At 44.1% G+C, this 14,567-nt stretch overlaps 1 non-coding gene across 1 annotated transcript; it reads right to left on the bottom strand.

Annotated features, from left to right (window-relative positions):
• Positions 1 to 12,048: 12,048 nt before the first annotated feature.
• LOC140387580 (U6 spliceosomal RNA) lies at positions 12,049 to 12,152 on the bottom strand. The gene has a single exon (XR_011933915.1). It is a non-coding gene; the product is annotated as a U6 spliceosomal RNA (small nuclear RNA).
• Positions 12,153 to 14,567: the final 2,415 nt, after the last annotated feature.

Genomic DNA, 14,567 nt, shown 5'->3' with positions numbered 1-14,567 from the left:
GGCTCCGAAACTCAATCCCTCTCCCAATAAACGCTAGCACACCGTACGCCTTATTAACAACCCTCCCAACTTGGGTGGCAACTTTCAGGTATCTATGTCCGTGGACACCGATACGTCTCTGCTCATCCACACTGCCAAGAATCTTACCATTAGCCCAGTAATCTGTCTTCCTGTTATTCCATCCAAAAGGAATCACCTCACACTTTTCTGCATTAAACTCCATTTGCCACCTCTCAGCCCAGCACTGCAGCTTACCTATGTCCCTCTGTAACTTGTAACATCCTTCCGCTCTGTCCACAACTCCACCGTCTTTGGTGTCATCGGCAAATTTACTCACCCATCCTTCTACGCCCCCCTCCAGGTCATTTCTAAAAATGACAAACAGCAGTGGCCCCAAAAAAGATCCTTGTGGTACACCACGAGTAACTGGACTCCAGTCTGAAAATTTCCCATCAACCACCACCCTTTGTCTTCTTCCAGCTAGCCAATGTCTGATCCAAACTGCTGAATCACACTGAACCCCATGCCTCCGTAGTTTCTGCAGTAGCCTATCGTGGGGAAGCTTATCAAACGCTTTACTGAAATCCATACACATCAAATCAACTGTTTTAGCCTCATCCACCTGTTTGGTCACCTTCTCAAAGAACTCAATAAGGTTTGTGAGGCACCACCTACCCTTCACAAAACCGTGTTGACTATTTCTAATCAAACTATTCCTTTCCAGGTGATGATACATCCTATCTCTTACAAAACATTCCAAGATTTTGCCCACAACAGAAGTAAGCCTCACTGGTCTATAGTTCCCTCGATTGTTTCTACTACCCTTCTTGAACAAGGGGACAACATTTGCTCTCCTCCAGTCTTCTGGCACTATTCCTGTAGACAAAGATGACTTAAAGATCAAAGCCAAAGGTCCAGCAATCTTCTCCATAGCTTCCCAGAGAATCCTAGGATAAATCCCATTCTACCCAGGGGACTTATCTATTTTCACACGTTCCAGAAATGCTTACACCGCCTCCTTATGAATCTCAAGCCCTTCTAATCTAATAGCCTGAATCTCAGTATTTTCCTCGACAACATTGTATTTTTCCTGTGTGAATACTGATGAAACTATTCATTTAGCACCTCTCCTATCTCCTCTGACTCCAAGTACAACTTCCCACGACTGTCCTTGTCTGGCCCTACTCTTACCCTAGTCATTCGTTTATTCCTGACATGCCTGTAGAAAGCTTTAGGGTTATCCTTGATCCTACCTGCCAAAGACTTCTCATGTGCCCTCCTGGCTCTTCTTAGCTCTCTCTTTTGGTCCTTGCTAGCTAACTTGTAACTCTCGAGCGCCCTAACTGAATCATCATGTCCCATCTTTACATATGCCTCATTCTTCCTCTTGACAAGTGGTTCGACTGCTTTAGCAAGGTTCCCTTGCTCGACCACTTCCTCCCTGCCTGACAGGTACATACGTATCAAGGACAAACATTAGCTGTTCCTTGAACACCCTCCACATTTCCATTGTGCCCATCCCCTGCAGTTTTCCCATCCATCCGATGCATTCTCAGTCATGCCTCATCGCATCATAATTGCCTTTCCCCCAGATATAACTCTTGCCCTGCTGTATATACCTATCCCTTTCCATCACTAAAGTAAACGTATGCGAATTGTGGTCACTATCACCAAAGTGCTCACCTACCTCCAAATCTAACCCCTGTCCTGGTTCATTACCCAGTACCAAATCCATTATGGCCTCGCCTCTCGTTGTCCTATCTACATACTGTGTCAGGAAACCCTCCTGCACACATTGGTCAAAAACGGACCCATCTAAAGTACTCCAATTACACCGTTTCCAGTCAATATTTGAAAAATTAAAGTCCCCCATAAAAACTGCCCTGTTGCTTTCGCTCCTATCCAGAATCATCTTTGCAATCCTTTCCTCTACATCTCTGGAACATTTCGGAGGCCTGTAGAAAACACCTAACAGGATGACCTCTCCTTTCCTGTTTCTAACCTCAGCCCATACAACCTCACTTGACGAGTCCTCATCAAACGTCCTTTTCCCCAGCGTAATACTGTCCTTGACTAACAATGCCACCCCTCCCCCTCTTTTACCGCCTTCCCTGAGCTTACTGAAATATCAAAAGCACGGCACCTGCAACAACCATTCCTGCCCTTGCTCTATCCATGTCTCCGAAATCGACACAACATCGAAGACCCAGGTACCAACCCATGCCGCAAGTTCAACCACCTTATTCTGGATGCTCCTGGCATTGAAGGAGACACACTTTAAACCACCTTCCTGCCTGCCGATACATTCCTGCAACTTTGAAACCTTACTCATGACCTCACTACTCTCAACCTCCTGTATACTGGAGCTACAATTCAGGTTCCCAAGCCCCTGCTGAACTGGTTTAAACGCTCCCGAAGTGCATGAGAAACCCCCCCCCCCCCCACCCCCCCAGGATATTGGCACCCGTCCGATCCAAGTGTAGACCATCCCGTTTGTAGAGGTCCCACCGACCCCAGAATGAGCCCCAATTATCCAGAAATCTGAAACGCTCCCTCCTGCACCATCACTGCAGCCATGTGTTCAGCTCCTCTCTCTCCCTATTCCTCGTCTCACTATCACGTGGCACGGGTAACAAACTATGTTTGTCCTAGAAGTAAGTTTTCACGCTCGCTCCCTGAATTCCTGCCTTACATCCCTCTCCCTTTTCCAACCAATGTCGTTGGTTCCTATGTGGACCACGACTTGGGTCTGTTGTCCCTCCACCTTAAGGATCCAGAAAACACGATCCGAGACATCACGCACCCTGGCACCTGGCAGGCAACATACCAACCGTGAATCTCTCTTGTTGCCACCGGATCTCCGATCTTTCCCCCTAACTATGGAGCCGCCAATGACTAATGCTCTATTCCTCTCCCCTTCCCTTCTGAGCAACAGTGACAAACTCGGTGCCAGAGACCTGCACACCATGGCTTATCCCTGCTAAGCCCCCCCCCCCTCAACAGTATCCAGTATACTTGTTACTAAGGGGAACGACCACAGCGCATCCCTGTGCTGACTGCTTCGTCCCAGCCCCTCTCACCGTCACCCATCTATCTTTATTCTTCGGAGTAACTACATCTCTGAAGCTTCTATCTATGACCACCTCTGCCTCCCGAATGATCCGAAGTTCATCCAGCTCCAGCTACAGTTCCCTAAAGCCGTTTCTGAGGAGCTGGAGATGGGTGCACTTCCCACAGATGAAATCAGCAGGGACCTTCCGTGCCAACCCTTCTAGATAAAAAAAAATATGGAAGCGCTTACCTGTTATTCACTCCCCTTCTCAGCAAGCTATGACTCAGCAAGTGTCACTTGACGACAGCTCCTCCACAAACCACCTTCAAGTTAGGGTGAGGACACGGACGTATGCATATTTCCCCCGAAACAGCCATTCAGCAGCTCTGCTCTACTGCCCTCTGCAGTATAATTTCGATAAGTGTGAGGTTATGCACTTCGGAAGCAAAAACAGGAAGGCAGATTATGACCTGAATGTTTGTAAATTGGGAGAGTGGAGTGTGCAGCGTTACTTGGGTGCCCATGTGCACCGGCCGTTGAAGGGAAACATGCAGGTGCAGCAGGCGGTAAAGAAGGCAAATGGTATGTTGGCCTTCATTGCGAACAGTTTCGTGTATAGATGCAGGGATGTGTTGCTGCAGTTGCAGAGCGCCTTGGTGAGGCCTCAACTGGAATATTCTGTGCAGTTTTGGTCTCCTTCTCTGAGGAAAGATGTTCTTGTTCTTAATGGAGTGGAGCGAACGTTTATCTGACTGATTCCATTGATAGCGGGAGTGTCATATGAGGAGAGAATGACTAGGTTATGATTGTTCTCGCTGGAGTTCAGAAGAATGAGGGGGGTTCACATAGTGACATATAAAATGCCAACAGGACTAGAGGGCAGATGCAAGCAAGCCGTTACCAATGATGGGTGTGTCCAGAACCAGCGGTCACTTTCTGAGGATTCAGGGTAACCCATTTCGGACAGCGATGAAGAGATATTTGTTCACCCAAAGAGCGGTGTGTCTGTGGAATTCATTACCACAGGATGTAGTTGATGGTACATCATTGAATATATTCAAGAGGTGGCTATATATAGCACATGGAGAGAATGGGATCAAAGGCTGTGGGGAGCAAGCACAAGAAGGCTATTTACTTGGTTGATCAGTCATGATGGTGCTGAATGGCAGAGCAGGTTCGAAGGGCGAAAAGGCCTCCTCCGGCTAATATCTTCCATGTATGCATGTATGAATGCCGCTCGTTTGTTAGTAAAATAATTGGGGAAGTAGCTTCGTCACTGGACTGTTAATCCCGAAACTATGGGATTCGTATTAAAACTCCAACACAACTTATGTTGTAATTTGAATTCAATGAATTTATGTAAGTATGTCAGCGTATGATCATGAATGTCCTGTCACGTGTCTTAAAGCAAACTCCCTTGTTTGATGAAAAAGAAGGAAGGAAATGGCCCAGCAATGCAGAATTGCGAGTACAATTGGTGACAGGCAATAAATGTGACGCGCACATTTTATTAAACAATAAAGAAAATGATTGCACGTTGTTTTCAGATGATTTTCACAAACGATTTTCTGTCAAACAAAGCATTGCGGAGCATGCTGACAGTTTTACTTTCGAGTACATGTTCTATCATTTCTCCTGTATCAATCATATATATCCAAGACACTATTGAAATCAAAATTACTGGTTTCATCAAAATGCAGAACAATAATGAACTGACTTCTTTAGTTATTCTTCGTTTGATTTTTCCACATTTCAGTCAACTCATCACTACAACATATGCAATTTCTAGTGTTATATTGTCAGCTTCGGTACAGCCTGTGGCTTAAACTGGTGGCTCTCGTCAAATTTGATAATTAAATTCATGTTTTATGTCGTTGCACACTGTTGGTTCTTTATAACAAAACTGTTATTGTATATAATATCGTCTTATTTGCTTTCAGCCCCCGATGAGCTAACCAAGTGCCAAGCTCGTAAGGAATTAACAGTATGATTGCCGTATATCTTTGATGTCTGGAGATACTGATCGACCTTTGCAAATATTATTTGGTTGTTTGTTTGTTATTTGCAGCACAGAAGGAGCCTATTCGACCCGCCGTGTCTGTACCAGCTCCCGAAAGTGCAATCCAGCTATCCCTACTCTGCATTCCTATCTCCGCAGCCCTCCACATTCATCACTTTCAAATATATATCCACCTCTCTTTTCAAACGTCATGTGGAATCCACCTCCAACAGTCTCCTCGGCAGCGCTACCTTCACTCACTACCAGTGTAATATAGACAAACAACTCCATTAAGTTTGTCAGACATGGCCTGCCCTTCACTTCGCCGGCGTGGCTGTCTGGAATTAAATTATCTTCCCGTATGAAGGCTTGTACTTATACCTGGCACAGATTAAGATGATTGTGGTGGGTTCAGCTCCAGGACATCATTGCAGGAGTTGCTCAGGATAGCGTTCTAGGCCCAACCACCTTCAGCAGTTTCATCAATGAGCTGCCTTCCATTATAAGGTGAGATGTGTGGCTGTTTGCGGATGACTGCCCACAATGATGAGCACCATTCGCGACTCCTCAGATAATAAAGCAGTCCGTGCCCAAATGCAGCAAGACGTGGATAAAGTGCAAGCCTCGGCAAGTTACATGCCACACAAGTGTCAGGCAATAACCATCTCCGATAAGAGAGGATCTTACCATCGCCGCTTGACATTCAATGGCATTACCATCGCTGAATCCCCGCCCGCAAAAGCCTGTCAACCATCTACAAGGCAGTAGGGAATGCAATGGAATACTCTCCACTTACCTAGATGAATTCAGCCCCAACAATACTCAAGGAACTTGACAACATCCAGGAAAAAGTAGCCCGGTTGATTGCGCCACCTTCCACAAACGTTCAAACACTTCACCACCGACGAACAGTGGCAACCTTGTGTATCATCTACAAGATGCACTGCAGCAACTCAACAAGGTTCCTTAGTCAGCACATTCCAAACACACGACCATTACTATCTAGCTGATTAAGAGGAGCAGATACCTGGGAACCCCACCACCTGGAGTTTCCCCTCCAGGTCGCTCACGACACTGGTTTGGAAATATATCGCCGTTCCTTCTCTGTCGAGGGAGGAATCACGGAACACCTTCCCTCACAGCACAGAACGTGTATGTATACCTGGAGGACTACAGCAGTTCAGGAAAGAAACTCATCACCACCTTCTGAAGGGCAATAAGCGCCGGCCTAACCAGCGACGCCCACATCCTGTACGTTAATTTTAAAAATCGTTTGATTGTAACATCGTTCTCCTATTCTTCAAATATCAATTACCCTCAAAGACTCTCTCAAAGCACCGCCTAATTTTAAAAGTGAAACAATACACAAATTCAGCGTCATATTTTATACATTGTAATTTAATTGTTGCGATTCTGGAGTTTAAGATGAAATGTGTTTATGTCGGAATCTCACAAATGCTCTCCAAAATCATTTTCAGATGTGCATTCATCTTTCCTGAATTAAGAACCACTTGATTACTGCTGTGAACAAACATATAGTCATTGGCCGTATCTAGCACTGAGGCGGGTTTCTGTCAAACGTTGATGGTGAAAAATCTTACAGAGCACATTCTGACTTCTTATTTCTGGTTGAAAAAATAAGTAAAATGCGAGGATATTTGTCTCACTATTGTGAGATGATGCTGCAATATGATTAGAAGACGAAGGTTTCTTGGAGGTTAATTCCTCCAAACATTGCTGTTCATGAACAATCTCTGTCTGACGTCTTCTTCGAACTGATATAATGTATTTCCTTCCAGGGTATATCATTACCATTCCTGAACTTGATGATGTGATTATGAGGGTAAACATGTCACAAGCTGGTCTGGTATCTCTTGAACGTTAATCTCGAACCTGTTTGTTATTCAATGAACTCTGCACATTGACTAATTTTGATTATTTCCCAAAGATCACATGCACTGTCAAGATGGTAAGATTAAGCGTATCGGAAATCTTCATGGAACTGATGTAGGATTCCATGATTCTATCATTGTGATAAAGGGAGAGGGAGGGGAGAGCGAGGGCAGCGCAGGTACGATTAAAACGACAGAGTCTAGTGTATACCAATAATGACTTAATAACAATATATGAGTGTATTCAAAGTGTTCTAAAACTGGAAAGCATACTTCGACCATATCGTCATTGCCAGTTCACCATGAGCAAATTGAATATATTTAGAAAAAGGAACAAGGCGTTCATGTGGAATAGGAAGTATCTGTTTTGTTTGTTCTCTCCCGATGATTTAAGTTATCAGCTTATGCCTTTGCTGGAAATATATGTAATTATCTGGTCAGGATATCAATTTGAATTTCGTTTGGTTGGATGCTGCAGTTCCAAAATAGATGATCATCAAATTGACTGAAATCGGCAGAGTAAGTTACTGGAAAGAAATCATTGAGTTGAGCAATGCAGGAGCAGGTAACACATTGTTTTAAACATTGTCCGTGTGTTCCTTTTTGATCCGGTGTGCTGGGTGGTTTGAGGAAAATAATACCGAACATGAAAGCATATTTCCAAAAGGTGAACGAGCAAGGGAGCTTTCAAGGACATTTAATTTTTGTTAACCGGAGGAGTTGTAAGATGTTCAATCTTATATCTTGGAACATAATTCTCCGGACAAACATCCGGTAAATGCATAATGCCTTGAAGTGTGATGATTTAGTGATATGCCTTGCAAGATGTTAAATTAAAAACTGGAGATCAGAACGAAACTGTTGATTCAATTTTGGTATAATGTTTCCTTGTATCTGAAATTGTCAGCGATTTTAAAACAGAAAATAGTTGATCGCAGAGTGTGAATATTGTTGATCGCACCTTCATGCGATGTCGGGGGGCCTCCCATCTTTTAACGAAACGTTGTTCAAAAATTAAGAACATTGACCTCATGTGTCTGCCCATTACATTCGTCAGCAAGGCTTATTAAGTGCATTTGAAATTTAGTGGAAGCCATAAGAGTCGCGGTACACTCATTACCAGTGGGTTTCTGCCAAATGTTGAATGCACACCCTCGGAGAAAGAACGTTTCAATGTTTGACATTATTAAAAATATCATTTCGAATACTTTAATTTTACTGTTAATCTCGTGAGATGATATCATGAAAATAATTATCTGAAAAATACTTCTTGACATAGTTCCCATCGCCTGTCATTTGCTTTGTTATCTGCCCGAATTCCTCTTCAAATTGACGTTGTGCTCTTCTGTTGAGCTATATTATTTAGGGTCGAAGCTTGAATCCCCAATTCTATGTGATCATCTTGACTAAAGGTGGCGTTTTATTTGAACATATTTCAGTTATATATGTTGATTTCCAATCTACTCTTGATATTTACTGGTTCATATTTTTCTTATGTTCTAGATGCCGCGCGTCTTCGAGAGCGTAAGCCACTGAGACTCCGTTGCCGTTCTATGTTAAATGTGATGCTGCTGCTCTGTGGCAGAGAGAGAGGGGGGGAGGGAGAGAGAAGGGCAAAGAGAGAGAGGGAGCGAACAGAGAGGGAGAGAGAGGCAAGGTCCTCAGAGTAACATCGAACCCGTTCCAGTGAGCTACAATATAAGCATCACTTTATATATTTGTTTGAAGCGACACCATTTCAAGATTGATGCAATATGATTCCGCCTCAGTTCACGTAAAGCGGAGTCAAAATAAATACTTGCTGTCAGGGTTGAACAGTATTTGCTTTCAATCGAACCGAAATCCTGCCAGAAAAATATTTATCGCCGCGAAGCAGGCACAGGTTTGACGGAGCAAATTTTAATTGCGAAACGGGACTACCCACTGGTTTGTACTACTGATGTCAAATATTAACTATAGCGGCCAGGCAGACAGTTAACTGGTGACGAGTTTAAACTGAGGTTCACATCATCTCCAGGCTAATGTGAGGTTGAGAATACGGCTTTCATTAACAATTTCAACCTATGTGCGAATTGAATGGCGAGCATGACTTCTCGGAACCTGAACGGACAGGCTGACTACAACCTTGATCAGATGCTTCTGTCGCATGTAAAATGGCCTTGATTTTATGCCCCCCACAACCGTCCCTCGCCGCGTGTTTGTCCGACGCAAGTATTTCACTGGCGGTGAGCTTCTCTATTCCCGCCGATTTCCCATGGAATTTTCCATTGACACCCCCCCCCCCTCCCCTCGCCCCCCGGCCAGGCGGCCTGCGCTGTCTGCAAGCACAGAGGATCACAACGGTGGTTTTGCCATCCACATATTACTTTGCAATAATTTGTTCAGCTTCACATCTAAAATCTTGCCTCCGATTGTAAAGGCTGAGAGATGGAACCGTAGTGTCAGAATGTCTGTCGCTGCCCCGGAAAAGTTAGAAATGAATCAACAGATTTAAATTTTGAATGATGGAGTTGAAAAACTTGGCAGTTACCAGTGGTCATGGTGCAATTTTTTGTGAAATAGTCAATCGTTTTCAGAATGGACACGAAACACTGAGAATACGACACGATTTTTCACTTCACCTGGAGAACCATGAATCCATCTGGAAAGAGGATCAGGGCAATCTTATGAAAGGGAATGCTGTTTCCTATTGTAAGAAGTCTTAGAACACCAGGTTAAAGTCCAGCATGTCTGTTTCAAACACTAGCTTTCTGAGCACTGCTCCTTCATCGGGTTCACCTGGTGCGATAAGACTTCTTACTGTGCTCACTCCAGTCCAACGTCAGCATCTCCACTATTTTCCCAGTGGCTGACGTGAACTGTTTCAAAGATTTTACAAAGTCTACTTACCTGTTGCATATTCAGGGTAAGACAGACATCCATTTGAGAGTCACAAACTTAGTGATGGTTTGACAATAGGAAACCAACCTGATCTGTGTTGTGGTATTTAAAATGGACGGAGGGGTTAACTATTTACTCTCTTCGAAGATTGCAGCAATATTAAGGAAAATACTGCATCTGAACAAAGGAGCGTAGTATCATAAGAACATAGGAACAGGAGTGAGCAATTCATCCCGAACTGTCCGGCATTTAATAATATCGTGGTCGATGTGGCCTAACTGCAAGAAGCCGTCTCTGACCCATATCCCTTAATGACTTGACTTGACAAAACTCTGCCTATCTCGGGTTTATATTAAGCAACTGTTCGAGCTTCGACTGCTGCCTGTGGGCCAGAATTCCAAAACTCTCCTAACCTTTGATTTAAGAAGTGCTTCCTAACATCTCTCCAGAACGGCCGAGACATAAATTTTAGATTATGCCCCCTAGTTTCAGAATCTGCTACCACTGAAAATGGTTTATCTCTATCTACCCTGTATTTCCCTGATAATGTCATAATTACTTCAATCAGAACACTCAGTAACCTTCCAATTAAGGCGACGACAGGCCTAATTTGTACAACCACTTCCTGTAACTTAAACCACCTTATCCAGGTCAATTTTAGTAAACCTATGTTGCATTTCTTTCAAGTATAAAATATCCTTCCTAACGTGTGCTGTCGCATGACATCTCTGTCTTTATACTGCAATCTTCCAGATATAAGTGCGAACAATCCATTCATCGTTTTGATTATTTTCACCACTTTTAGTGGCATTTGAAGGATAACTGTACCCATATCCCAAGTCTCTTTGGCCATCTACTCTACCGCATCGCTTTCCATCTGGTGAGTACTCTGCTCTGTCCATCTATCGTTCAAAATTAATAACCTCACATCATCTGCCATAATTTTGCTCGTTCACCTAGTCTGTCAATATCTCCTCGCAGTTTTAGGCTTTCATCTGGGCAGTCGGCAATGCCATCTATTTTTTTATCGTCAGAAAATTTCGATATATTACTTTCTGTGTCATAGTCTAAATCGTGAAATAATAATATGAATCAATGGGCTCCAAGACAGATCCCCGTCATACACCTCTCGTCACCTCCTGCAGTTTGGGTATTTACCCATTAACCCCATTCTGTCGCTTGCCATTCAACAAGTGTCCTAACCATGTCAATAATTTGCCCTCGGCTCTATGCCTTTCACCTAAGCTGACCGTCTCTTATGTACAACGTTATCAAATGCTTTCGATAAGCAATATCAATAACTTTATTAGACATTCCCCTGTCCACTCGGTGAATCACCCCTCAAAAATGCAAGAAGATAAGCTAGACATGGCATTGCCTTCACGAGTCCATGCGCTGACCGACCGATTTTGTTTGTCGTGTTCAGTTACCCCATTCTTGAAAATAGACTCCAGAAATTTGACCACATCAGGTGCTAGGCTAACCTGCCTTTTGCACCCCCTTATTTACCATTTACCCGAGATAAAAGTCGACTGGCATGTGTAAATTTCCAATTCAGAAGCAACAGACCGTAATCTGACGAACTCTGAAATTTTACAATTAGTGCATCTGCAATGTGCTCCCTTACTTCCTTTAATGCCCTCGGGTAGAAATCGGCAGTGCTGGGGATTTATCACCCTTTTGTTCACCGGTTTGTTCTTTGCTACCGATCCTATACTTACGTCAAATGTATTAAATCCCAGTCCACTATTGACTGTTAATTTTGTTTTCAGGACTTCCAGCAAGTTCTCAGTTGTTAGGGGGCAGCACGGTGGCGCAGTGGGTTGGCCCTGGAGCCTCACGCCGCCGAGGTTCCAGGTTCGATCCCGGCTCTGGGTCACTGTCCGTGTGGATTTTGCCCATTCTCCCCGTGTTTCCGTGGGATCGCCCCCCCCCCCCCCCGCCCCCACACACCCCAAAAATGTGCAGAGTACATGGATTGGCTACGCTAAATTGCCCCTTAATTAGAAAAAATGAATTGGGTACTCTAACAAAATGTTTTAAAGTTCTCACTTGTAAAATACTGAGGCAAAATAATGATTCAACATGTCCACTATTTCCCTTTTATCACTGACAATACCTCATTTTGCAGCTTTTCGTGATCCTACGTTCCTATTGGCCATCAAATTTCCGTTTATCTGTCTATGCAATTTATTCTTAATGATCGTGGCGTCCTTTGCAAATTTCCTTTCCTGGAACGCTTCACGAATTTGCCTGTAATCATTGCTCTGGGGCCATGCTAATATCTGTATCGTTCCAATTTTAGTATCTGTGCTGCCAATGCGAGCACTGCAAATTTCCTTTCATAATCACTTTTAGTAGATCTTCTGAGCTGCTTTGTGACTCGTTGTTCTTCTTTGTAGTTATCCCCTGTGCTCCGTTTCACATTTAAGCTCTTTGTATCAGACCTATTCTGTCTTTAAGCCTTTTAGTTGTCCATGGCTGTTTTTTGTGTGTTTATTGTGACGTGGAGCCTTTTTGTCTGAGAAGAATATACTCGCTTGATGTGTTGTAAAACGTTTCTTTCAACATTCTCCACTGATCTTCAATCGCTTTAAACATTAACAGATGTTTGGTATTGACTGTGGGTACTTTTAAGTCAGACTGACCCAAGCCTAAAATCCAAATATCTGGGGCGAAATTCTCCGACCCGCCCCGCCACATTTCTGCGCCGACCGGCCGGCGGGAGTCTCCGTAACACCGGCCGGTCAATGGGGTTTCCCATTGTGGGGCACCCCCACGCCGTCGGGAAACCCCCGGGCGCCGGCAGAATGGAGACTCCCGCCGGCGGAGAATGACGCCCCACCTGAATCGTGATTATCACTTTGAAACGCTAGAATTAAATCAAACATGTTGTGCCCACTATTTCATAACGCAGACTGTTAATAAAATTTGGCTTCTTACACATGACTAAATGTAATATTCCCTGCCTCCCTTGTTACATCTAGAAAATATTTTTGCAGGAAGCTATCAAAACGTGACGCAGAACATGATCAGAGAGTTGTTAGCAGTTTATCGAGAGTCGCAGCCCAGAAAAAATATTGAGATGCTCTGCCTTACTTATTAAAATGGATATTGAGAAGCTGATTTTTCATTCTTGCTGAAGCAGGTGGTTCAGAACCGCCATCCAGTCCGGCGGCTGGCCGATTGCCATAGAGGACTCTCAAGATGTTGACACAAATCACTACGCATTCCAAGGATTACAGATGAATCAAAGCGTATCGCGATTTGAAGAATGAATCAATGTGGTCACATCGATGAAGGACAGGAGAACTTGCTGGAATCTCCCTAGCGACCACAAGGCAGAGACAACTGTAGTGTACAAACTGCAAGGACTGAGTCAGATATAAACACCCACATCTGACCTGAGTTACGTTGTTCCCACTGAGACTTCAATTCGTTAATAGGAATTAAAAGGATATCCCTTTTCAGCTGGGCTGATCACTCGAGATCCAATTGTCCTTGTCCTCTGAATCACTTTTGTCTGACCAGCCAGTCGCCAAGTACGGAAGGTGACAACCTCTTTGATACATACATTGGAGGTCAGTTGCATATACATAGCAGGGCCGTGTTATTTTGTGTCAAATGGAGTGGGCAATCAAATGACCAGATAGTAATTATGAAGTCAGGTCTGGACATGGCGAGAAATACCCATATTTGAGGTGCTCGGCGGAGTGCAGAGAAGGCAAATAATCCTGTTCGAACAGGTGGCGCCAGACGGGTATGGAATGCGATTGAGAGTGGGCATTAGGAAACTGCCACAGAGAGAGGGTTTCGGAATGGATCTTAAAGAGTTACACTACCAGCAGTAATATGTTCTGTAATGCAAGTATAATTTTGCCTGCCTGGCAAGTGGAGCTCAGAGCTCTATGTTCAATCAGAATACAGGAGGGAGATGGGACGTCGTGGAGTGGTGAAGCGACGACAATCTATCGCTCAGTGCCAGCAAAACTAACGAGCTAGTCATTGACCTCAGGAAGAAACGTACTGTACACACACCTGTCGGCATCAACGGGGCCGATGTGGAGATGGTTGGCAGCTTCAAATACCAAGGGGTACCCATCTCCAAAAATCTGTCCTGGTCCAGCCACGTCGACGCTACCACCAAGAAAGCACAACAGCGCCTTTACTTCCAGGAAGCGAAGGGAATTCGGCGTGTCCACATCAAATCTAACCAACGTTTACTATTTAACCATCGAAAGCATCCTAACCGGCTGCATCAGGGCCTGGTATTGCAACTGCTCGGCCCAAGACCGCAATAAACTTCAGAGAGCCGTGAGCACAATCCAGTCCTTTACACGAACCTGCACCCATCCATTGAATTCATCTACACTTCCCGTTGCCTGGGGAAAACGGACAGCATAATCAATGACCCCTCCCAACCGGCTCACTCACTCTTCCAACTTCTTCCAACGGGCAGGAGATAGAAAAGTCTCAGAACACGCACGAATAGACTCAAAAACAGCTACTTCGCCGCTGTTACCAAACATCTAAACGACCCTCTTATGGACTGACTTGATTAATACTACACCCCTGCATGCGTCGCCCGATGTCGGTGTTTGTGTCGTTTCATTGTGGACCTTGAGTTGCCCTTTTATGTATTTATTTCATTTTTATTTATTTTGATGTACTAATGATCTTGTGAGCTGCTCGCAGAAAAAATATGTTTCACTGTACCTCGGTACACGTGAAAATAAACAAAAAC

Source organism: Scyliorhinus torazame, chromosome 12 (genome assembly GCF_047496885.1).
Source record: "Scyliorhinus torazame isolate Kashiwa2021f chromosome 12, sScyTor2.1, whole genome shotgun sequence".
Lineage (NCBI taxonomy): Eukaryota > Metazoa > Chordata > Chondrichthyes > Carcharhiniformes > Scyliorhinidae > Scyliorhinus > Scyliorhinus torazame.
Note: the sequence above shows the minus strand (reverse complement) of the source record. Positions and strands in the feature narration are given on the sequence as shown.